Source organism: Pipistrellus hanaki (assembly GCF_964339955.1).
Source record: "Pipistrellus hanaki genome assembly, chromosome: 11".
Taxonomy (NCBI): Eukaryota; Metazoa; Chordata; class Mammalia; order Chiroptera; family Vespertilionidae; genus Pipistrellus; species Pipistrellus hanaki.
Genome location: NC_140513.1, coordinates 12,302,890 through 12,329,382, shown reverse-complemented (window position 1 = coordinate 12,329,382; position 26,493 = coordinate 12,302,890). Strand labels below are relative to the sequence as shown.

At 43.8% G+C, this 26,493-nt stretch overlaps 1 protein-coding gene across 3 annotated transcripts in view; it reads left to right on the top strand.

Moving 5' to 3' along the window:
- Positions 1–26,493, top strand: part of BRINP1 (BMP/retinoic acid inducible neural specific 1) — a 149,559-nt gene that overhangs the window by 4,991 nt on the left and 118,075 nt on the right. The window contains exon 2 of one of the 3 annotated variants that reach the window (XM_084899980.1): positions 2,501–2,590. The exons of the other annotated variants lie outside the window; for them this stretch is intronic. The gene's annotated coding sequence lies outside the window, so the exon portion shown is untranslated. The remainder of the gene's footprint in view (positions 1–2,500; positions 2,591–26,493) is intronic. 3 annotated transcript variants of the gene reach the window in all.

Sequence of the window (26,493 nt, the reverse complement as noted above, 5' to 3'; positions counted from 1 at the left end):
CTTTTTGTAATACCCACAACACATGGACAATTAGTCTCATTTTTAGTACTTTTAGCAACAGCAAACCCATTACCACACAAACCGGCCTGTGTTATATATAAAGAGCTTTATTGGAACCTTGACCCTAAGCCTGTCTTTTAAGTCTGTGAAGTCATACAGCACAAATATAATTCTCTCCTAATAATCCACTCTTCAGATGCTATGGAAGCATGATCATATCACCACCGGCATTCTCTTTTAGATTCTATTTCATAGCCTCATCTTCTGCAACATTTTTTTGGGTCCTCACCAAGCTGGAAGTTGTCTTATGAAAATTATCAAGTTAATCTGACTTGTAAGAGTTAGAAGCTACAAAAAGGGGGAGGGTGACCTGAAATTGAGAAAAGATTACAAAGGGTAATCGATTCACTCATTTATTCAACATTTATAGGGTGCCCACTATTTTTCAATCTTTGCTCTAGGTTAATACTGTGAAATAGAACTTTCTGTGATAATGGATATGTTCTCAGGGCTGCCCAATATGACAGCCATTAACCACATGTGATTACTGAGCACTGAAATGTGGCTGTATTACTGATGAACTGCATTTTTAATCTTATTGACTTAATTTTATTATAATTTAAATGTTCTATGTGGCTCATGACTGCTGTTAGTGAACAACAGAGATCCAGACATTAGAGATATATCATGGATATGGTCCTATTCTCATGGAACTCCTAGTCTAGTGGGCGAGATGGACAACAACTGAGTCACAAATAGATAAAATAATTTCATATAATAGTGAATGCTCTGCAAATAATAATTTGGGGCAATAGGCTAGAAAGGAATCATAACATTTGATAGGGTAGCCAGGAAAAAAACTTCTCTGAGGGGGTGATGTTGTATCTGAGCTCTAAATAGAAGGAACCAGCCCTGTGAGTATGTGGGGAAAGGATATGAGAGGTGGAGACAAGAACAGAGATGAAGTCACTAAATGGGGGCAAGCTTAGGAAATCTGAGGGGTAGTGTGATTGAGCTTTTGTGTCATGAGATAAAAATAAGAAAGGTAGGCAGGGGCCAGATCACAAGATGAGGCCTTATACAAGATGAGGGGATGAAAAATTAAGACATCTCCCCCTTCGATTCTCTCCTTTTGAGAAGCAGATAGTCTGAGGACTTAGCTGAGCAGGGTTTGGAGGGTGATAGAAGATCACCATCAAATACTCTCAATGGCTTTTCACCGTGTCCATATTTCATCAGTCATTTCAATGAGCTTTTCTAATCTTCATCTCTAGTCCTGCTCTGAATGCTGCTACATACTTTTGAAATACATAACTCTAAGAGGGAAGGTGGGGGGAGAAAATGGGGGAGAGGAGATGAATAGGAAATGAGGAAGGGAATGAATACCTGGTGAGAAGGTAATTGAAATGAAATCTGGTGAAAAAGGATGAAAGCTGTTTGGATCAGCAGATATTTATTGCATATCTTGTCTGGGAAAGGCCTTGAACACAGTGACTTGCGGGTATAGTGATGAATCCTGCTAGGTGCTGGCAGTCTAATAGAGGAGATATGCACATTTGTAAATAATTATCATTCATGGTCGACTGGTAATTGTTATTTCTGAAGTTCTCTGAGAGTTTGGGGAAGTGGAAGATTAGACAGAATTACAGAGGTGGTGATGGTGAGGAGGAGGAGGAGGGAGGCCAAGACTATAAGGTCTTAGAGATCAGAGACTGTATCTTTCCATTTTATATCCATATTCATTCTAACTGTCATATAATAGGAGAACAGGGACTCAGGGCACCTTATTCTAGTCCTGGCTTCTACCACTCTTTATCTGGGTCATCTTCCAAACATAACTGCCCCCTTCCTGGGCTTGCCTTTTGCAAAATTGAGAAGGGCCAAGCTATGGCCTATCTCGGAAGCGGTTTGCTAAGTTTTTTTGGAAATGTTGCATGACGACATGCTTGTAAAAGCAGAGAGAGACACTCACAATGGCCATGCTTCATCGTAAGAGTTAGATGTCTGCTCTGAAAGGAGCCATTCTTAAAGAAGTCATAGCTCAGGGCACATACTTTGGCTCAAGACAGGGTGGCCGAGGGGGATGGATGTGCTGCTATGGTAACTCTTACCATCAGAGTGATAGAGTGGTAGCTTGAAAACCACCGTCCTTCTGGAACACAGTAGCCTAAAAAGGCTGCCTAGAAATCCGTAGACAGTCCTTGCTACTGAGGGGGCAAAGAAGACAATTAAGAAGATAATGAGGCTGATGAAAAGTGAGATTAATTTCCTTTTTTAAAATATGAGGGTGAAGGGGATCTTTGTCTCTCAAAGGAACTATCTTTTAGAAATTGCAGATGGACTTAAGAAGAATAGACTAAATAGACCACGTGTATGAAAGTTACGGGTGGTAAATTACCTGGCCTGTCTGCTCTCCAGCGGAGGACACACAGGGAATAGAGAGAGCCTGGTGAGGACTCAGAATATATCATTCTGAACAAACCCCGTTCTCCGTTGGCAGAGATTTTTCTCCCGGGTGCAGAGCTGCATGCCATGATGCTGGGACCATCTTGGGAACAGCTAAGAGATTGTCTCCCCCAAGGATGCGCAGGTAGATTCATAAGGCAATTAGCAAAGCATCACTTTTATGTAAACTGCTAAGGTTGAAGCAGCAGGGGTCCAAGTAAATGACCCATCTGAACAGCTAGAACCTTTTGTGAGAGTTAGCCTTTTCTGAGATATAATTTATCTTGCTGTTGATGAACCAGTGGGAACTTCTGGGAGAAATCAGGGATCCTGGGGTGATGCAGAGCAGCTGAATCACTGATCACAAGCTGCTTCGGGTGGACAAGGAGCCGGCATCTGGGATATGATTGCATTTCAAAGGACTCACACCTCCAAGCGGTCAATTCTTAGTCTCCATTCCAAGAATATGTGGTCCACAAATGTAGATGGAACTCTAATGGGCTATGGAATTCTAGAGACCCTGAGACCCCGAGATACACCAGAAAGAGCCCTCAGAGAACTGTGGCACACATCTGCTTTGTCCGTTTCAGTTTACTTGTTCTTAGATAAGCTGCATTTCTGGTGGAATTTGATGGGCTCTGAGTTTATGGCTACATCAGAGGGGGAGAATCGACAAGGTGCCTTGGCTGGCATTTATAAACATCTGCATAGGGACCATTAAAACAATAAAACCAGTGTTTTGGCATGCTTAGAAATGTAGGGGAGGTGGTAATACGGTTTTTCTGCTGGGACAGATTTTGGAGGGACGACCCTTTGGGATAAAGTGGTTCTCACCAAATGCCATCGCCAGAGAGGCGAGGCAAGGGAGGGCTGAGTGGGGTCATAAGAATTTTATCCTGAATGTGCATCAACAGGACAGCCTCATTCAAACCCCAGTGAAGCCTTCCACATGATCCTGAAACCATTGCCTGATCAGCCACAGTTTCACCTGCCCTGTCCTCCCACATTCCTGGCAGTGAGGATTACAGACTTAAGCAGAGCATAGGATGGGATGTGAGGAGGTTCTGGAAGGATCTTCTTCCCCAATATTTAGAGATGGCTGAAATGCTACAATTTTAAAACCCTCCTCTGGAGTGGCAAAGCGAATGCACCTACCATGTCGTACATTTTTTGTGCCCCAGTGTCAGCCCCTCCGAGAGGGTCTCCCTGGCCACCTGCATCTCTATTATGCTCATCTGACTGGTGCGTGTTTATCTATTTATCTTCTCCCTCACCTGACTATCAGTGCCAAGGAGGCAGGGACCAGTCAATGTCAATCACGCTGTATTTCCAGCTCCTAGAACAGTGTCTAGCACAAAATAAGTGTTCAATAAACAATGTTTGCTTGTTTTTCAATGAAAGAACGAAATCACATTTCATAAATGTTTGTGTTTGATTCAGGTTTCCACCAATGCCACACAAGAGTATCTTTTTCCTTTGCATTCTTGCCAAGACTGAAACCTGATATTAAACAAAAAAAGAAGCAAACAAAAAACCCAAAAATGAAAAGAAAAAACAACAACACAACATACAACCTGTTAATGCTATCTGGCACCACATTGCTGTTTTCATTTTTTATTGTTAGTAAAATTGAGTATTTTGAGGTTTTTATTGTCTTAGGTCAATATTTTTAGCTGGAAACCCCACCCCCAGATCACATTCGTATAGCAGATGATCTTATGATCATATCTGCACTCAAGTTCCACTAATAGGGAAGAGGAACTCTGCCATGAACCTTTCCCGTATATCTGTTTTTCTTCTCCTTCCTACTTATTCTTAACCCCATTCAATATTCCTTTCTTTATACATACCTGTGCATATATGTGTGCATATGTATTTAGAGAAACATCACACATACATTCATATATATGTATATACTATATATGTTTTTTTTTTCCTTGTAACATCTGGCTATCACAATTCGTGCCATCCACCTCCACCTTGCTTCTTCATAAGCTGCTTTTAAAATTGCTCCCGTTACAGAGGTGCCTTTGGTGATCCCATTCCCAAGAAAAATAAGATCTTAGCTCTGGCCCAGAGTTAGAACAACTGGTCCTCGCCTCAGCAGCACTTGAATCTCCCCAGCTTTAAGGCACAAATAAACACACAAAGCTAAGGTTTGCTGCCGAGGCACTGTGAAGTTAAATCACTATTTTAAGAGACTATGAAGCTGGCAGCTAGGAAGCACTGGAAGAGGGGAAGGTATTCATGGTGTTGGCAGATAAAGGAGAGAAAAGAAAATTCAGGTCTTAAAGAGATTTAAGAAGCCGCCCTGCAGTGGCGCCGTTTATAACATCCCCTGAAAGGTGTAAGATAGATGCCTTTCTCATTTAGATGCACAGAAGACTGGGACGCAGGGCATGGCCTGAGTGACAGAATGGTGGAAGATTTGCAACCATGGACCTGACCTAAGACAATATAAACCCAGCAGCAATAATCAGCCTTGATTTTGGGAGGCCACCAAGCAGCTAAGAGCTGGACTGATGCCTCCGAGGGGTGGATGGCAGGAGGGCAGTTCAATGAAAGAACGTTATGTCCAGTGTCTGATGATATGGGTTGAAGACCTACTGCTATCATTTATTGTATAACTTGGAGCAAATCCTCTCACCCCTGAGCCACAAGGTCCTCGTTGGGAAAATGGAGAGGATGATTCCGACTTCACAGTGTGGCAGTAAAGGGTAGGTGACATAAAGCACGTTAAGGCATGCAAGCACTTGGTAAAATAAATGGTAACAGTGAGGAAGAGGGGAATCGTGAGGGGAAGGATGATAAACACAGTTCACACAGAGGGAGCAGCAGGTTATGCTGTCAATCAGCCGCTCTCCCTGTGCACTTCCTGAATCCACTGCTCTTACAGATTAGAGCACCAAATCGAGAGCTACAGTGACATAGGCTGCAGAGGGCTAGGGTGCGAGAACCAGCTCAGATACTGTTGGATCTTAAAAAGAAAATGGTTTATGCCTAAAAAATGAGAGACAGTTAAACTGGACTCCGAGGAAGATAACTTTTAGCTCCAATGGCTGACGATCCTGTCTCTTTTTGGTTGCTGACCCATGGGAATACAGAGAGTAAAGACATCTGCCTCAGTTACTTAACATCTTTCTGAGCCTTTTCCTACTTTTAATCTCTCCCCTGATTACTGGTCTCATGTTGCCATATAAGAGGACAAGGGATTGTTAAAAGCAAGCTTCCTTGAAAGGTAGTGACTTGAACCTGGTAATGATCTCTTTCCTACAAGACATTTCCAGTTAGAGAACATACCTGGGGTCACGGGCAACATTTCATTGCATGCAACAGAGTGTGATAATAATAAAAAAGTAATAATAGTTAACATTTATATAATGTTGGTGACCTGCCAGGCATTGTTCGGAGCACCGGTCATATAGACTCATTAAATCCCCACAATACCTCTTTGAGGAGTTGCTGTTGTCACCCTCATTTTATAGATGAGGAGACTGGCACAGGAACATCAGGTAATCCGGCCAAGGATGCAGAGCTCGCCAGCGGCAGAGCTGGCATCCAAACATGAGCATCCCAGCTTTCAACCACGCTTTCAGGTCAGACAGAAAGAGTCCACATCTTTGGCACATCGCTGATTAGGGTGTGGACTTGGACACATGGAATCCCTGTCCTGAGCCTTGATTTCCTCACCTCTAGATTGGGAGGTGCAGCCTGTGCATGAACTTGTTGAGAATATTCAACAAGTCAGTGAAAGTGGTCGTAGAGGAGCACATTTATACATTGGAGAGAGGGATGCTGATAGAGAACACGTTCTGGAAAACGGGGCTAAAGGCAATACCTCCCTGACAGTCTTGCTGTGAGAATGAATGTCACATATATACAGCATATAGCAACATGCCCCATATATGTTAAGTGCTCAATAAATGATTCTTAGGGCTTTTATCGACATTGACATATATTTGTACAAAATACTATGAACTGGTTGAGAATATACTATTTTATAAGATGCACTTACTATTTGGGGTAGGTTTAGGAGGGAACTGAGTCTCCCTTTTATGCTTACCTGTATTTCCTAATATTTCTCTAATGAATGTGTTACTTGGGTAAGTAACATTTTAAGGAGTAGAATTTGGGGCATCAGTGAGCCACTGTGTGATCATACGGAGTAGCTGGTGTTGGAATTGGAGCCACAGCATGTTAGGGAGCAGAGATGAGGTCTGTGGGTGTGAGCCAGGAAGGTAGGTGGAGGAAGGGCATTCCATGCAGAGCGTGTGAAAGGGAATAGTTCCATGTGACTGGAGGGCATGTGAAGGGCTGGACAATATAAAGCCTTGGGACTCATAATAAGTAACCTGTGTTTAGAAAATGGTTGCTAGCTGTTAAGAAAATGCTTGACTCTATTGGATCTGGGATTAAGGAAGATGAGAAGGTGGGGAGAGGGGATCTGGTGGCCCTTTAGCAGGTTATGGTCACAGTTCAGATGGCAGAAGCTGTCCTTCCAGACTGGGCAGTGACAGGGGAGTGGATGGACTGGAGAGACACTGATGTGGGACAAGGTAGAGGGAGGGTTTAAGAGTGACTTCCTTGGAGGTTATGCAACATCTAGGCCTGCTTTCTCTAAATAGTGCTTCCAAAAACAGCAGGGTCTCAATTATCTCACCCTGGGCTGTGAAATTCTTTAAAAAATGTTCTCAAAACAAAATTAAGTTTAATTTGCTTTAATTGAAAAATAAACACATGCCATGTACAGCACTCTTAGGAGGAGAAGAAAGAGCTGGGAAATGAAATGAACAGTTGGTTGTGGTAGGCCTTCCATTATTGAATATCCTGAAAGGAGAATTGGTATTTGGCTGAAAAGATGAATTCAGAGTTAAATTCAGGGATGGGAGGTGTTGGCCTTTTCTTCAGGCTTTGGTTTTTGGTTTTCTTAATTTTTTGTGAAGTTATTTGTATTATGATTAAGAGCATGTTAAGGCAACTACTGAGCTTGAGGTCAGAGAATTTAGATTACATGTTTTTTCTCTCATTTTAATTGTGTAATTATTGTTAAGTTGTTTTATTTGTTAGCCTCAGGCTACCCATCTGTAAAATGGAGATAACAAATCCAGCCATCATTGGATTCCAATGAGGACTATATAAATATTATACATGGAAATTCTAATGTACTATTAAGAGATGATAGAAATAGAGGAGGAGGATGAATGAGGAGAAGAAATGAGAAAAAAAAAGTGAAGGAAGGTTAGAAAGAGGCATGGAAAAGAAAGAAGAGGGCGAGCACTGTGTCTAATTGCCTCATCCCATTACTCAATAATTATTGAGCGCCATCTAGATTGTATTGACAAAGGAGATGAAATGGCAAGCAACAGCTGAGCCTTGCCCCTGTGGCACCTATATCCTAGCAGTAGATACTCTCAATCTCTAGGCCACATGTGTCAAACACAAGGCCCGCGGGCCAAATCCAGCCCGCCAGGCCTTGCAATGTGGCCCGCACCGTGCTGTCATCACTGCACTCCGCTGTCAGTTTATGGTATTGTCAGTTTATGACTGTTCAGTAAACCATTCGGCCCGCGATTTAGGCTGGATTTTAGATTTTGGCCCCTTCTCTGATTGAGTTCGACACCCCTACTCTAGGCCATGGAGTGGAGTTCAGGAGGAAGATGGTACTAGATCAGGTGTTCGGAAAGCCTTGAGATATATTACAGGGGCTCTTACTGGACATTTTTCTCTCTTTTCACAACCACTCTGTCTTTCCGATTCCAGTGTAGATGCTTTAACCCTTATTTAGGTTCTATCTGTGTCATGGGAAGAGTCTGAGAAACACATTTGCACCAAGGCATTGGAATTGCAAGCTCAAGATGTCAGATTCTTATAATGTTGGTATCTGATAATCATAGTTGTAGAATTTTAATAACTATCAAAGCTTGGAATCAGAGAATCTTAGAATAATAAAAACTCAGAGTTAGAATCTTATAGAGGCATAGAATATAATATCCACAGAATATAAAAATTAAATCTTAGTAGTACTACCAAATCTTAAAAATCACAGAATTTAAAAAAAATCACAGAATCATGAAATTAGAGTGTTTTAGAAGAGAATGGTATTTTATGATTATCTGGTCCACCCTCGTGCCCAGTTCATAGAAACTAATAATGTAGCATTAAAAATACAGGTGGAGTTTCTGAATATTGTACAATTTCTTGGTAGAATAATTGTTGACTTTACTGACATCTGCAACCAACACTTATGTTAACAGAAAGCTGAAGCAAGGTAGGAATGAATGACTTTGCTCACTGACCATCCCTGCTGTAATTATTCATGGGGGCCAATATTAGCCATGCTGTCATTTTGGAAAATATTCTCCTAAATATTGATCTCCTTCCTTTGAGCTGTAAGCTCCAGAAGGTTAGTAGTCATAGATGTTTCTACATGGCTTCTATAAAGTTTCTAGAAGTGTTTTTGTATGGGGGAGGGGGCGGGGGTTTCCTGGTGTTCAGTCTTCCTGTCTCTTTCCTCAGAGGTTCCTCTTGCATACACATGGGGCACTCTTTGGTCTGCATCCTTGCTGATGTTTCCTCTGAAGTATTGGCTTGTTTTGCCAAGAATTTAAAAAAAATTTAACGTGGCACCCATTTGGGGTATAACAGTTTTCTGTCCACATTCTCTCACAGGACCTCTGATTGAATGGCATAGTTTGACAAGTATAGGAAGAACCTGGCTTAAAGAAGTGTTTAGGGTGTGTAGAGCTCTTTGCTTTATGACATGGATGCTGTATGTGTGTGTGTATGTGTTTACATGTGTGTATATGTGCTGCTCCTATACAGTGTGAGTTTGGGTATTTCCCCCATGAGTATGCAATTGCATTTGAATGTATTCACGAATTCCTATCGGCATTCATATGTGGATAAACTTATGTGGAAAAGAATGTGCTCATGAATAGGTGAGATACGTAAAAGATAATGTGGCTTTTGGCATACCTTTGTTGAGCATCTACTGTGTTTCTGACAATGAAGTAAGTGCTTTCATGGATGCTGCTACATTTGATTTTACAACTAAGTAGTCATTGTAGGCATTGCAGTTTCTACTTTGAAGATGGGTCAACTAAGGCTCTCAGAATTTTGAAGATGGGTCAACTAAGACTCTCAGAATTAAAGCGATCAGGGCTGGTATTTGAAATGGAATCTCTCTATAAAGACTTTTTTGTTTATATGTTTTTGATTTGAGTATGCAGGGGTGTGACTGCAGGGTGTGTGTGTGTGTGTGTGTGTGTGTGTGTGTGTACATGCACGTGCACGCTGATGCTCATGGATATGTGGGTAAGCATGCATTTCTTTTTTCACATGCATTTCGTTGTATGCATGGGTATGTAAATATGTGGATATGTATATAGTAAACATTTTTACACCAGCTGAAACCATAATCATACAGCAAAGTAAATTATATGCCTGGTCTTGGGGGCCAGGGGAGTGTGAACGGAGTGAGCTCTAGTGCATCTGAGAGATTGGATTTGTACCCAGGTTTTCAGCCCATGTGTTCCCCCTCCCCTGCACATCCCCTCACAATTTCCTGTGCTGGGGTTTTCTCAGGCTCCCATCTGAACGTGCATAAATCTCAGGCAGTCTGATACCCCGCCAAGCCACATAAACATTTTGAATTCACGGCACTGACACTCTAAGGGGCTGAAATGGAACTTTGAAATTCTCCTTCACTTTTAATTAAGAAAAGATTTAAGCCAACCCTGGGTTCCCGGTTCTATTTAACTGCGACTGCTTTTAACCGGTGTTGTATTTTTATTGTTGCAAATGTGACGCACCGATCCATCTTCCTTGTAACGCTTCTCGGTTTCGGCTCCATCTGTTGAAGAGAAAACATTTGCAGAAATCTCTCGGCTTCTCTTCAGGGGCTGGAACTTCAGTTGTAGCAAGGAACGCAGTGCAGGAAATGGGGTTGGCCATCAAATGACATCAGGAAATTGGAAAAATCTGTTTGAGATATCTTTTTGATTTTCATTTATTTGCCCAAACCCAAGGTTCTCCCAAATACCCAGCCGGTGCCAGCCTGTTCCCCTGTGTATGTTGGCCACCCCACATTTAGTTGTTGTTTTTCTCATTCTTCTTTTGCAGTGGAAACATAATTTCTGATCTCATTTTTGTTTGTTCCCTATTCTAAGCTAGATCCTACATAATTTTTGTAATAAAATATTAATAAGTCCTTAATAAGGACAGTGTTTGTTATGGAAGGGAAATTGGACTAGGCATTCGAGCACTAGAATTCAAGTCCTTATTTTGCCATGTTTGAACCTGGCAAATCACTCAAAACTGAGTCAGCATTTCCTGGGAAAGCCCCAGGATGTTGGGAGAATCAAATAGTTTCACCAAAACCCAAATGCTCTGCGAAGTGTGGAGTGCTGCACTCATACTACTCATATATACTCCTGTTTCTTTGTTTGTTTGTTCTTTCATTTAGTTATTTATTTGTGGGAGGTGGCTGGATGAGCACCATGCAACCAGGTCCTGCTCTGCAGTGGCTGATGATGTGTGAATGAGGCGAGTTCGTAAGCTTCAGAAGCCCACTTGTATGACAGTGTGAGAAGCATTGGCATGGAGGCATGCATAGGCTGTGGTTTCCTCTTCCTGAGAGACCACGGGATTCTTCAATATTCAGTTCAGGGGATTATTAGGTTTGGCATGGGGACAGGGTAGGAGAGCATTCTGGGCAGAGGGATTGGCTTGGGAGAATGTGACAGAGGGGTAACACAGATTGGGACATACAGAAAACATCTGCAGGGAATTCAGAAAGCAAAGGCAGAGATGCTGGGAAGAGGCGTGGCTTATAATGGGGTAAGGTGACACCAGCTACTAGTACTGGTTGACATTCAGAGGTGGGAGGGAGCCATCATAGATGTAATCAAGGAAGTAACCCAATCTGATAGGGTGATTTATATTAAAAAATGTGTATTTGGTCTGCATCCTTCTTTCTGGCACAGAACTTTGAAAACTCTTGGGATTTTGTAAGTGATGAGAGAGATAAAGGTGTCTTTTGTTATGTTAATGAATAGTTTTCAGAAAAACGGGGGTGGGTGCTGGTTGCCAGTGAGCCAACCTCTGATGAAGGGGTGGAACTCTGAGCTCCACCTCCCTGACCTGGGGAAGGGAGAGAGGCTGCAGGTTGAATCACTCAGCAGTGGATAATGAGTGAACCAACCATGCATGTGCAATGAAGCGTCTGTAAAAACCCCAAAAGGACAGAGTTCTAAGAGCTTCCAGGCTGATGAACCCCAGGAGATGTTGGGAGGGTGGTATGCCTGGAGAGGGAATGGTGGCTCCATGCCCTTTCCTCAGACCTTGCTCTCTGAATCGCTTCCTGAGCTCTATGCAGCTCTGGCTGTTCCTGAGTTATATCCTTTAATAATAAACCAATGATCTAGTGAGTAAACATGTTTCCTGAGTTCTGTGAGCTTCCCTGGCTAAATAAACCCAAGGAGGGAATCTTGGGAACCTCTGATCTCTACTGTCAGTCAGAAACACAGGGGATAGCTCAGGCTTGCAGATGGTATCTGAAGTGTTGGGGAAGGGAGGGGTATTCTTAGAGGACTGAGCCCTTAGCCTATGGGATCTGTCGCTATCTCTGGGTAGATAGTGCCAGAATTGAGTTGAATTGTAGGACACCCAGCTGGTGTCCAGCATTGCTTGTGGTTGGCATAGCAGCCTCACCACCACCCTCCTCCCCATCCCACATTGAAATAGGTCTCAGCACACCAAAACAAGAAAACAATTATGATGGTTGCATTTTACCAAAAATGTCCCTATATTTACGGCAGACACTGTGTTAATGATTTACATTAATCATGTCATCAAAAGTTCAAAAAAGAAGATGGCTGTGGAAGAGGTGCCATTCTGACTGATGTGGGAACCGAGGCTAAAGGAGTTGGCATGACATAGGCTCCACTGTTTTGAGCCCAAACCAGGCCTGCCTGCCTGTAGTGTCTGCTCTTGTTCTCTTTGCTATGCAAACTGGCATTGCGGGCATCTCTGGTTAGCTCTGGAAAGGAGCTGCAAAAAAGGGAGAGGCTGAGCAAGTAGCAGTTACGGTTACTCCTAGGGTAAGAGATTTTCTTAGAAGTCTAAAAAGAAGCCATTCTGATTGTGGAATTTCAGGTAAAATTTCAACCTTTAAAGGGAGACATTTTGGAGCAAAGAGGAATGTGGGTAACTTCCTGGTGCACCCATAGCAAGAGATGGAAATTGGGAGGAAGTCAGGTCTTCAGGCTTCTGTTAACTAACATCCTGCACAGTGACTGTAGTGGGTTCTTAAGTCAGGAGATACCTGATTTTTCTGGATGATGTAATTGAAGCTGCCTTCCTTGGCAATTCACCAGAGACAGAACCCAAAACTGAAAGGGCCATAAAGCAACCCATACACTTCATTTTTTGTCCTGTAATTATACTTCATGGCATTTAAAAAAAAATACTTGAAGGAAGAGCCATAGAGTCATATCCTCTGTGGTGTGAAGTAACTGATATTTTTAGTCTCTTTCTCTATTTACAAATGCGAGGGTCCCCATTCCTTAGTTCCACCTCAGTCTATTGCCATCATCCCTGCCCATTGGACTTCCCTTTTTGTATGCCTTTTTATGCTATTATCCTTTGGTCAAGACTTGTAGATTGATGGCACTTAAATGCTGGTCTAAAATGTGTCTAAATGTGAGGAGCAGTCTTTTATTTTGAGATTATGCCCTCCCTATTTTATGTTGCTGGGTAAAGTGTATGTTCTCTTATGAAACACTGGTAATAGTAATTGCAACTTCTGTTTAGTTAAATGACCTTTTCTAGAACAAGAATACGTTGATAACTTCATGTTGGTCCAAAAGAAATTGGTTTTATAAATTTGACTTGGCTATGGAGCTTGGAAGACTGATGCTTATGCTATAGTCACACAGAATAAGTCTGTTTCTCATCCAGAATTCAACTCCAGAACACTACTATCATACCTTTGTGTATGTTATCATCTCCTGTAATACCTTGGTAATGTCTCGCCCATGGTAGGTCATCATTAAATGTGTGATAATGTAAGTGAATCTCCCAATAATCACACATGCATTATGTCCCGGGCTGTTTGATGTAGTGAAACATACACGGTAGTGTAAGTAAATTTCAGTTTTATATGAAGCTTACAGTCAAGACTTCAGAGTTGAGTGAGTTAGTGGTGAAGGGCTCAGAGTCTGGAACCAGCCTGCTTATAAAGTGTGTATAATAAACGCCTCATAGAATTGTTGTGAAGATTCTATGAGTTTACTGAGATTAAGATGTTAGAGCAGTGCCTGATACATAGGGAATGCTTAGTAGATGGTAATCTCATCATTAAAGGGTCACGTGATCGGAAATGTCGGAGTTGGGAGCCCAGGTTGACTTGGAGCCGAAGACCAAGGGCATGTTCCTGCCTAACAGCCTGATGGTTGAGTAAATTTGGAAGTCACTTAACATCAACTTCAGAACTAAAAGTCAATAAGACTTTCAAGAAAGCTAGTGTGGGTCAGATGGAGAAGTTGAAAAGCCTCCATGAAGAGGAATCTTAGAGGATGAGCATGGTATTGCTGAAGGAAGCTGTGAAGTGGATGGCCCCAAAGCTGATATAACCTATGGAAAAGATGTAGAGCCACCTAGTTCCTCTTTCCAGAAATTTCTTTGAAGAAATAGTCAGATTGTTCCTTTCTCTTAAGGTGGAAGATATTGACACTATTGCATCTGATGGAACATTCTTTTTGGTAGTGATACCCCAAAATAGAATTTCCCTTCTCCCAGGCATTCACTACCCTGATGAAGACCCTTCTTTTCAGAAGGGGGCTGATGAAAAGATGAAATGAATGTTGACAGTGGAATGAAGGGAACTCAAATTGTTCAAGTGTTATTTGGGGTCTGGAATTATTACCAAGTGCACTTAAGACGGGATCCATCTGGAAAAGGCTTCTGCATGACATGCGTGGAATCAGATGTGTGTTTGTGAATATTCAATAAGACAGAGGTTGGGGCTGCGTCTGGCTCTTTGGATTTTGTTTGTTGCCAGAGATTAGGCTGCCATCTGGATAATACCTTGCTCCAAGATGTTGCATAGATTCTTGCTGATTTTCAACAAAGTTGGTCAACAGTTCTTTTTTGTTTATTTTTGTGCAGAGAGAGGAAATAAATGCTGGAACATGACGGTTATGAGAGGAGACTGTGGGGTGGAGGCAGGAAGTCTAGGCTCTGTTTGTTATGTGCTTGGGGGATCTTGATAAGCCACAGCAAGGGCTGAGTTTAAAAAAAAAATGAGGCATGAGCAGAGGCTGCTGAAAGGATCATCTGATTGAGAACCCCTTTTAGGAAAAGAAAGCCATCTGCACAGTTGTATGGTGGCTGTGGCATTTGAGGTTGAATGTGTGGTGAGAAAGTGGGAGGTGGGGGTTTGTTCAAAACCTCAGCACTGGGGATCAGGCCAGCATTGTAACTAGAGCGTCTTGGAAGTCCATATGTATGTTCATACATTCACCTGTTTACACAGCGAGCCTGCATGGAAAGGCTCCTCTTTGTGCAAGAGGCTGTGGTTAAAAAAATACCTTTCTGTCTGGAGTTGGATCACTGATAAATATAAATCATACACCTACTGTGTGCTAAGTGCTGGTGATAAAAGTGAGCAAGACAGTACGACTTTTATTTTTAAGGAGCTTACAGTTCTAGAGAAAGATAAATATTAACCAGATAATACTATAGAGAATACTATGAGAGTGCTAGAATGTGAACATGTATATATATATACTCCAAATAATAATAATAATAATAGTAATAATAATGTATATATTAAGCATTTGCTATGTGCGAGGCACAGTACTAAAACATTTTGTATGTACTGTCTCAACTCATTTTCCAGGCCTCCTTCTGAAGGAGGCAGAATACAGTTTTCATCCCTATTTTACCAACAAGAAAATGATTCAGGAATGTTAAGCAAGTTGCCCAAGGGAATCAAAGAATAGCAACAGGATAGGGAAGAAACTGAGGTCTGCTGACTGCCGTGCCCTTCCCTTTAGCTTCATCTGTCCTGACTCCCCGACACGTAGTAGGGACTCTGGAGGAAAGGACACCTTCATGGTTGGGCTCTGAGGTGAGGCAGGGGCAGGAAAAATGCTTAAGCTGGGCGCCTTAGGTTTAGTGAGAGCTCATTAGGAAGGCATCCGGGAAGAGCATTTCATGGGGTGGGAACATGCAGAGGTCTGAACCAGCCCAGACCTTCGGGGGAGAATAATTAGTTCTGAGTAGAAGGTTGGGGGCAGCCAGGGAGGCTAGGCAGGAGAGGGACATTCCAATCCCTCCTCACAGCCAGCGAAGCCTTGGGCAGGTAACAGCGTCTCAGGATCACCTCTCAGGGACCCAGGGAGGGAGAGAGAATTCACTGACCCGGTTATGAGCTACCCCACAGAGATACAGATAAAGAACGAGGAGCCAGATCTTAAATGTCGAAAGGTGGCCTTTGAGGTTTAAGAACTCCTTTGAGGGTCAGAGGCGGCTTTCAAACAGGGTCCTGTCAGTGGGAGGACACATCTGGGGAAAGTCAGATCCCTCAAGTTCAAGGTAAATGCAGTGAATGTGGGAAATGCCAGTGGATGAGCAGGGGGGAAAGGCTGGGTGGTGCCAGGCGGGAAAAAGGAGCCGTTGTTAAGTTCAGGGTTTATGACTTGAAGAACGTGACCCAGATAGCCAGTTTGCTCTTACTGATGTGCTTTTAATCGGATGTTCTTCTAAAATTCACCCTTCGCTGACTCCATATCTCATTCCCCGGAGGCAGTGCGGAGCGATCTGTTTGCATCTGCACTTTCTATAGCAGAGGGTCCTTCTCCCGTCACACCTGGGGGCTCACGTCCTGGACACAGCACAGCAGCCGGAGGACCATTGTGCTGAATGACCCGGGGGCAACTCAGCGTGACATGTGCCCTGATAGTGCTCCCTTCCCGTATTCCTGGCGTGCTGCTTGCTACTTCACATGCATTAATTTATTTGATCTGGGCAATGGCCCACTGGATTGTACTAATCACTATTTCATCCGTACGTAAACTGAGGCAGAGAGAATAAAGCAAAAACTTGCCAAGGTCACATAGTTGATGACAGGCAAGCCTGGGATTTGAACTGGGGATGTCTCAGTTCCCGAACCATGTGCTTTATCTCTAGTATGTTGTTTGCTTGATGCTGTACATAGATTTTCAGGGGCTAAGGGGGGAGTTGGGGCCAGTTTTGGGTAGTGCTGTAATGATAGTCATGTTTTAGGAATAGGTATGAAAGGAATCTCAGGCCTTCACAAATACCGTGGAGTTAGTTTTTCTCCCAATTTGACAGTCACCCATAGGTGGAGTCTTACTGGTCTCATGTCTAGAGATCTCCCAAGTGCTGAACATCTTAACTCTGGGTCTGGCTTCAGGCCATGATACAGAGGCAAGGGAGATCCCCCATTCTGTGCATATGCCAATAGAAGCTTAGCTGGGTGATGTGATACGCCCACGGTGATTGTGGTAGCTGGCAGGTTGGGGGTTCGAACTAAGGCTGATGTGGCTACAAAGCCCATATTCTTATGTGGTATTTTGTGCAGGCAACTATCTGGTCTTTGTCTTGTTTTTTTGTGAATGTTTCTGAAATGTCAGTTTTCCAGGTGCCACCTTAACTTCCACTCAGCTTTACTATTAGCATAATTCACAAGAAAACTTCCTATCACTACCACTGTTTTCTTTTTTTAAAACGTCCTTGGCCAAATAGATGGTATAACTGCACAAATAAGATGATTAAAACAAAACAGTGCAATGGTATTCTAGTTTAGAGTCTCGCTTCTATATTCAGCCATATTCTCCCCTGGCCTGCCCAAGTATCTAATCTTTAGGCCTGCTTTCTTTGTGTTGAAAAGGAATATTTGGAAATGTTAGAGAGAAGCTAAAGATGTAGTAGCACCAAATTGAACCATTCTCTGCCTTAATCAGGATTGAGACAGAGTTAAAAAGGGATTTTTTTTTTTCTATGTGAGTTAGTACGTTAAGGAATAATAAGGTCTCTCAAAACCACATTTCTTCCAGTCAGCGCTGACAGCCCAGGTTCTATAAAATGCTGGAATGCTGGACTTGAGGGCTGTAGCATCTTCTCAGCCCTTGAATTCTTTCACTCTAGGAGTTTGCTAAGGGTCCTCACATACTTCGAGATCCGGTTTGCAAGAAGTAGGCTTGATTGGATAATGTAGTGAAAGGTTGGACTCTAGACTGAGACATGGAAGAAGGGGATAAAAGAGAGGTCGCTATGCTATGGCTACCGAGACATCCAGAAGGGAGGCACGGATTAGAGTCTCTGGAACGCCCATTCGAACCATCATCTCCCTATTCTCTGTGGCCTTTTCTGTGATTCCTACCTACTTTCTCTCCCTTGTTCACAGAGACAGATGATATCAGGGCTGATATCCATTTTAAAAGCTATGTCTGCCCTGGCTGGTGTGGCTCAGTTGGTTGGGAGTCATCCTGTGAACCAAAGCCTGCTGGTGCTATTCCTGGTCAGGCCATATGTCCAGGTTTTGGGCTAAATACCCAATAGGGGGCATGCAGGAGGCAGCTGATCAAAGTTCTGCTCTCACAATCTCTCTCTCTCCCTCTCCCTCTCTCTCTCCCTCTCCCTCTCCCTCTCCCTCTCCCTCTCCCTCTCCCTCTCCCTCTCCCTCTCCCTCTCCGTCTCCCTCTCCCTCTCCCTCTCCCTCTCCCTCTCCCTCTCCCTCTCCTTCTCCCTCTCCCTCTCCTTCTCCCTCTCCTCCTTCCTCATCCCCCCTCTCCTCTCTTCCTCTCTCTCTAAAAGTCAATACAGATAATTTGTAAAAAGCTATATCTAATAAAGATTTAACAGTTATGTAGGAGGAATTAACAGGAATCATGTGTTCTCTGTTCCCATCTTTGGTTGGGCATTTGTCATAGAGAATTTCACTTCTCCCAACAACTCAGTGAAGTAAGCAAGGGTGAGCATCTCATTTGACAGATCAGAAAGTCCGATATGGGGAGTGTCAGCCAAGTCCCTCAGCTTCTGAGGCCTACAGAGTCCAACTATCTCAGAGCCTGTGCTTTCTCTCTGTTACTGTGATGTGTTGAAGATTTTCTTGGATTGGAGAAAAGGAAGCTTTTGGATTGGGGTCCTTCCCTGCTCCTGGGGGTAAGGCACACTGTCACCCCTCTCAGCTCAGCCTTTCTTTGTTCACTGGTGGAGGGATGATGTTAATGAGATCCTACTCATGGATTTGTGCCCCTTGGGGGCCAATTAACTTCACTTTACTTCAGCTGCCAGGGACCTCAAAACTAAATCCAGATCAATTAGTTCTTCCCAGGGGCCCGGTAGCATCTCTTCCTTCACTCCTTTTAACTGTTCTTTGCTCCAGTTTTATTTTTAATTGTCTTGATTTATATCTTATTTAACTTCGTAATATCACTTTAGCCGTGTCTAGGGCGTACATGGGTATGAATTCTAAATAAATAAGGAAAAACATTTTAGAGCCATCTCTGGAGAGGACAACAGCTCCAGGGTCCTCGTCTGGATGGAAAAACTGAGGTTGCTCCCAAGAGGGTGGCTTGGGGAAGTGAATCCTTTCTGGAGGACAAGGTATTTGGGGAGGGACCAAACCTGGCCCACTACCTGTTTTTGCCAATAAAGTTTTATTGGAACACAGCCATGCATATTTTGTACTGATTGACTATGACTGCTTTCATGCTACAGTGGCAGAGCTGAGTAATTGAAACATGGACAGTATGGTCCATGAAACCTAAAATACTGTCTGCCCTTTGAAGAATATATTTACTATTCTTGCCCTAGAGGAAAACAAGATTTTTAGAAGCTGCTGTCTAGGTAAAAAAAAAAAAAAAAAAAAAAAAAAAAAAAAAAAAAAAAAGGAGGTAAAGTTTTCTTTATCCCTCCCCCTCTATTTAGTGTCTCATTTTTAAAAATTTAATCCCTAATTTCTTCTCTCTTACTTTTATTTTCTTTCCCTTTCTCCTTCTTCTTATATTTTTGAGTTGAAAGATTCCTTCTAGTTCAGTCATTTTAAAGTTTTATTTGTTAAAAATCTTTATTGATTTTAGAGAAAGAGAACAAGAGAGAAGAGTGAGGCATCAACTTCATTGCTCCTCCCAACCCTACTGGTTGATTACTGTACATTTCTGCATGTGCCCCAATGTGGGATTGAACTTATAACTGCCCAGCCAGATATATTAATTAATTAATTAATTAATTAATTAATTAATTTCATAGAGGGGAAGGGAAAGGGAGAGAGAGATAGAAACATCAATGATGAGAGAGAATTGTGGATTGGCTGCCTCCTGCAAGCCTGAAACCCCAGCATGTGCCCCGACCAGGAATCAAACCAATGCTCAACTACTGAGCCACACCAGCCAGCAATCTTTCTTATATTTTGAAGAGGACACTGAACTCTGGAAACTGAAAGTGATGCAGGATAAGGTGATCAGAGAGTGTCCACAAAGGGCCAAGCATCTCCTAGTTGTCTTTTCTCCTCGTGTCTTTCACTCTGTACATAGACCATGGTTAGGAGCTCAGGGGAGACAAGAGATAAACAAATGCAGGGAAAGTGCTGAGCACAGTGTCTGCTACATAATAAATGGTCAGCGAGGCTTAGCTGAGTTCAAGAAAAGCCCAGTCTAATAGCAGAGGCAAAAAAACCAAAAACAAAACAAAACAAAAAAATAACAAAAAACCTAGCCCCACAATCTGAATGAATGTCAGAAACTAGGCACAGCCTTAGAAGTTGGTGTTTTCCAAGATTGGCCTGGAGAGCTCGCCTACACCTCAATATCCCTCCCTGAATCATGGCCACCTATGAACCCACTGTAAAAACTGCTGAAGTCAATATTCTTATTTCCAAAGTGGTGGAAATTGAGTCTCAGAGAGAGGCGTTAACTTGCCCAAGGCCACACAGTCAGGTGGGGGGCAGCCAGGATTAGAACCTAGGTACCTCAGCTTTCCAGCCAAACACTTTTCCACTGTGGGATCCTGTTCTGTAGCCATGAAGTGATGGTATATGTTTTAAAGGAAAAGGAGAGTTATATACCTTCCTAGCTATCGACTTAGAGAAGGGGCTGATGAAGTCAAGAAAGACTTTGTGGAGGAGCCACGGCTTACATGGTACAAAACAGGTAGAAAAAATGTTCCTCACCTAACAAAACAGCAGTATATTTCCCAAAGTGATGGGAAATTGGACTTAACCACGGTTATCCATACTGTTGCATAGGAAGGAAAAGCCAGGTTAGGGAATTAGGATCCAACTAGTTAGGAGCGATGCTTGGGTGTTTAATTAAGGTATGTGGACTTGCTCCTGTAAGACTAGAATCACAAACAGATGCACTTGGATGTGTTGTATTTGACCCTCACCTGTCAGGGGGAAGACCATTTGTCCATGCTTAAAAATGGAGAGATTTCATATAGAAATCTAGATTTCATATAGAAATCTAGATTTCCGGCTTCTCCCAGAAATCAGGTGAGTGGCAGCCTAGAGATGTCATTCCCACATGGACACAGCCTGCTGTCCCAGACAGGATTGTGAGCCCATACTCCCTTCTTAGGCTGCAGACCTTGCCACTCGTTTCCTCTTGTTTATGACCTGGGCTTTTGAGTGTACATGAAGAAGTGGTGATGTGCTAAAAATTCATCATTATTGATGTGGTGATATCCATGTCAGAGGCTGTTTATTTGCTCATCAAACATTTAGTAAGCATCTATTTCCAGCCAGGCTTTAAAAGGGAAGCGTTAGTTCAGGAGATGAATTAGGAGGCTGGTCCAGAGGTCCAGACGAGAGAGGAGGAAATCTGCTTAGGAAGAGAGCCATGGTGATGGGGAAGAGGTTGGGCCTTTTCCCTTCAGTCCCCATAGTCCTTCTTTTAAAGAGAAACCTGTCCCATCCCATTTGCATAGAATCGGGTACCTGTCCTTGTAGCCCCCTTCAATCGGGTTTCTTTTATATTATACTAATCTGAGAAGAGAGATCCTTCCTCTTTCATTTGCAGATCCTCTCTCCCACTCTCATTCTCATCTTGTCCAGTGGGTACATCCCACCTGGCCCTGATTCCAAGCAATTTAGCCCCTGCATACAGAGTAGATGGCCATCACCCTCCGTGGGTGTGTATGCCTCTCAGACCTGCCAGGAAGACCCAGGCTGTCAGCGTCCGCCCCAGAGCTCCCTTTCAAATCAATACAACTGCTTTGTTTCCGTCTCTGCATATGACTGCAGCATTCCCGTTCCCTTTGCGCCCCAGCGCACTGCTCCCTCCTGCACGTAGCTCCCACCCTTGCCATCACCTCTGCAGGTGTCCCCCAAGCGCCCAAATGTCTCCATCCCTCCCACACATTGTAGTATGATTGCTCTCAAAGTAATGAGTTGCTGAATTCGGGGAAGTTGGCTTCACTTGGAAATGGCCCATATGCTAAAACAAAACAAAATCTTTACAAAAATAAATACATAAAATAAATCAATGCCTGCAGGAACAGGAGAAGATGCTAGGAGTAGAGAACAGTATGCAGGAGGAGGCACGAAGGCTCTGTCTTTATTCCTGGTGTCTACCTATAACTGGCTGTGGGGCGTTACACAAACCTTGGCTTCCTTTTCCCTAAAATGAAGCACCTGGACTTGGTTCTCGTTGAGAGAGCAGACCAGATCTCTTCTCCACCTCAGGGGAGTGTCCATAATCTCACAGACAGCCAAATTTAGGGTCATGCATGTCAATTACATCATCCCTTAGTACGATACCTGGCTCATGAAATGTGTCCCACAAGTACCCTTTGAATGAATGGAAGTCACTGGTATTGGATCATAGAATGCCATAGAATGCCTGCATCAGGAAGACCCTTAGAAACTATTTAAAACTTCGCACTGGTTCCCACATGGACAAACGAAGGTCCGTGGACGGGATGAGCTTTGTCCCAGATCACACGGACTGACTCTCGTTGCATTGCACATTGACATTGGGCTCAGTCTCAGGTTAACCATTTCCAGGGGCCCTTTTGGTTTTGCGTTAGTGATCTGAGCCTTTTTGGGGGGAGGCTGAGCTGGTGACTTCTCTCCTGCTCCTGGGACACATCTTTCTATTGGTTGCTGACACGAGAACATGATCATTTCTCTCTGCTCTCCAGCAGCATACGCCACCCATCACTCAGACTAACAGACCTTGCTGGGCACCCACCGTGTATCTGGAAGCCATTTTCTGTTCAGAAGTCAGGGGCGGTCAGCCAACATTTCAGTAATATTTGCTTTCCTAAGGCTTAGGCAAATCACATCCATCCACTTCTTCACACTCTCTCTCGTCTGGCATTATTTCCCTGCATCCAAGGCAAAGCAAAAGTGAGCATGGTTCTCTTCTTTCCCCCACACCCCCCCTCTCTCTAGTGATACATAAGTTTCTTCTTTCTTGTACCAGTATGGAATCATAAACCAAAACAATGTTAAATTTGGGAGAAATCACCGGAGCCCACCATCCTGATTCTAATAAGTACAGAGACCAAGTTCCCAAGACAAGGGGTTATGTTACCCCATCTTGCTTCTGCAGAGGGACTAGCCGGGGGCTAGAATTTAGACCCAACCCAGTCCTGTCTGGTAAACCTCAAGGCCTCCTCTCTTTGATCCTCCACAAGCTAAAGGCCTGAGAGCTGCGGTCCAATCAGGAAGGGGCTGGAGACATGTCTGCAGAATCTCAGACTCAGAAATTCAAGTCTTAGGAACTCAGTCCCTTGTTATGAAGTGAGGGCTCGGTTTTGTCCCCGCCCATAGTGTGGGATCAGATGGAATCCTTTGTTCCTGAGGGTGCTAAATTGCTAGGCCTGCGCCTCTCCTGCTGCTTGCCATCACTGGGCCTCTCTCATGAACGGGGACTTTCCATTTCTCCAGGTTGTGTTTATTCCATAAGGAGCATGGCAGCAGGTGTGGCATTTGGGGGCAAAGCCTGTCTTTCAGGAGCTCTCTCCTTCACCTCCCTGCCTACTGTGTGCTCGGCTGGTCCCCAGCCCGGAAGCAGCCCTCCTCTGGGACTGCATGAAAGCCGCCTTGGTCAGGGGCTGTCTCAGCCAGAAATACACCAGTGGTTTTCTTGAAAGTTTCACAAAAAATGGATCCTTTGGGTCAAAGGCTCCTTAATCTGCAAAACACAAGCTGTTTGCCTGACTTGCGGCCTCAGCAGACTTCCTAGGCTTGAAGGGGCTTTGGTATGGAAAAATGGTTTGTGTTTTGAAGATTAAGGGCCCTTTCATCCAAAAGATGCATTTTTTTTTCTTATTTCCTCCAGCTCCCGAAGAAACACTATGTTCCTTTCTGGTTTGAACGCTGCAGCCTCTTTTTGTATGCGGAGACGGATTAGAGTGCCCTGCACACTCACGGGCTGCGAGGAGAGAACTCAGTGAACCCCAGTGCCCCTCTCTTATAGGACCGGGGGCCCTCCTCTCCTAGTCCCAGTCTGGGCCAGTCATCCCTGCAAATGCACTCAATCATCTGGGAGTGTTTTCAGACTGCAGATTCTGGGCCCTCACCATCTGAATTTCTGATGAAGTCTCAAGGAGAAAATGTGTCTTAAAAGCAGAGACTGCTTGGGACTCACCAGCTTCAAGATAACCTGGCTTGGGGACCAGAGTCCCCAGCCCAGTAACTGTCAGTGTGTGGAGGTGAGGAGCCTACATTACGGAGAGGCCTAGAATCAAATCACAGCTCCGGCTCTAACTACTCATCATGTGACTTGGGACAAATGACTGACCTTCACTGACCTTGTTGCCTCAGTACCAACATGGGAACCATGTGTCTGCTAGCTACCCTCCCACCACCACCACTGCCAGTTCAGTGGCCTTAAACAGCTGCATCTGTGATCCCAGCTCATATGTCTGTGGGTTAGCGAGGGGCCGCTGGTCTACACCAGCCTTGCTGGTCTAGCCTGCATCGGCCTTGTTCCTCAGGTTCAGCAGGGGGCCCTTCCCTAAGCTTGGGGGACTGAGGCACCTTAGTGGGTTGGTCTGTTCCACGTCCTTCATCCTCCTTCTGAAACACCACTCACATCCTTCTTGTGGCAGAAGCAGAAGCGCAGGAGGTGGTGCAGAAGCCCATGGGGCCTCTTGAGGCTCAGAACTGGCAGCCATCACTCCTGCCTCATTCCAAGAGCCAAAGGGACTGATGGTGGTGAGCCTCAGCGGGAAGAATGGAGGATATCTTTCACCTCTTTAGTAGAAGTTCTGGGGAACCTCATGTCAAAGTGCCTGGTCACAGGGAAAGGTGACTACTGGGGGCCCGTTAATCTCTCACACCTATGCCACCGGTGGTGGTGAAAGTCAACTGAGGCCATATCTGTACAGTTCCTGACACGGTTCCAATCATTCACTAAATGTCCTTTAATTGTGTTCCTCATGGTCATGACTATAGAAAGGACTCAAAATGGTGGCTAGAATTATTAATCTAGAGTAGGGGTGTAGAACTCAATCAGAGAAGGGGCCAAAATATAAAATCCAGCCTAAATCGCGGGTCGAATGGTTTACTGAACAGTCATAAACTGACAATGTCATAAACTGACAGCGGAGTGCAGTGATGACAGCGCGGTGCGGGCCACATTGAAAGGCCTAGCGGGCTGGATTTGGCCCGCGGGCCTTGTGTTTGACACATGTGATCTAGAGTTTCCAAATCTAGCAACACAGGTAGGAAAACAGATGCTCAGAGGGTTGACGAAGCTTTCTCAAAAGTCACACAGATGCGGCTGGTTGAGCTCTTACAAATCAGACAGCACAATTATGTTTTATTTGGGATTTGAAGGACAATAGGAAGGACCTTGGCTCTAGCTTATTGTGATATCTGACATTCCAGCAATTGCGAGGCATTTCTTAGTGTTAGGCAATGGCCTCAGTGATCCTGCCCATCTCCCTTCCCTGCCAGGATGTGGGAAGAAGATGTGACTTGAGGGTACATAATGTTCACCTGGGGCATTGATTTAAAATGCAGATCCATGTACCTTTCTTGCTAAGGATTGCAATTCAGTAGGTCTGCTGAAGGGTCCAGAAGATTAAATATTTGTTAAGCATCTCTAGTGATTTTGACCGAAGTGGCCTGTGCCCACTTTTTTTGTTTTTTGAATCCCTTGTATCTCTGGTTGAATCTCGCATTAATAGAACCGGAGATCATCTGTAGCAGCATGGCAGCTCTCAGATCTTAGAGAGTGTTGGAAAGAGATAGTGGTGATAGAGGAAGACAGACTTGACCATGCACATGCTTACCAAGGAACACCCCAAAGCAAGCACCACGGAAGGGTTAATGAAGTAACATTAGCTGAGCAAGTTTTATGTGGGTTTGCAGATGTGTGCTGAAAAAAAAATCACTATTATCTGCCATGCCTTTGTGTGTTGGTAGCAACAGAGAACCAAACTCACACTGGACTGATGTTTCAAAAAGCAAAACAGAATAACACACTAGCTGTGAGACCATAAGTAAATTACCGCATCTTTTGGACCAGGTTTTTTCTGCCATTAGATGGGAATAATAAACAAACCTTTGGAGGCTTATCCTGAGGGCTAAGTGAATTATGTGTGTTTTATTTAAATAATTCACTTGGTGTTATCTCGCTGAAGGTTTATTTTCTCACTTGTGGAATGAGAGGTATACATCCCTGCCCTACATATCTTAACAGTGGCTCTGCGATCAGATGGGAGCTGGGTCCCTTTGCAACATGAAGTCTTCCTGGAATGCAAGGATGGAATGAGGAGTGTCTTGAAAGAGTGCGGGCGCAAGAGGGCACTTACAGTATCCAAAGTGACCATGTTTTTCTAAAACTGTGTCTGCCAACCCAGCACCTGCCTAAATATTCAGAGTGTGTCCCCTGCTTTCTGCTGTGGGTTCCATGATTGTCATGGACAAGTAGCAGTGGGAGCAGTCCTTTTGTCTCATCATTTAAAAAGCGCTGCAAAAAAAAAAAAAAAAAAGAACCCATTGCACAAAACTATCCAAGTCCAAGGAGCTTCCATCCAAATGCACCCACCAGGAGCCTTTCAAGT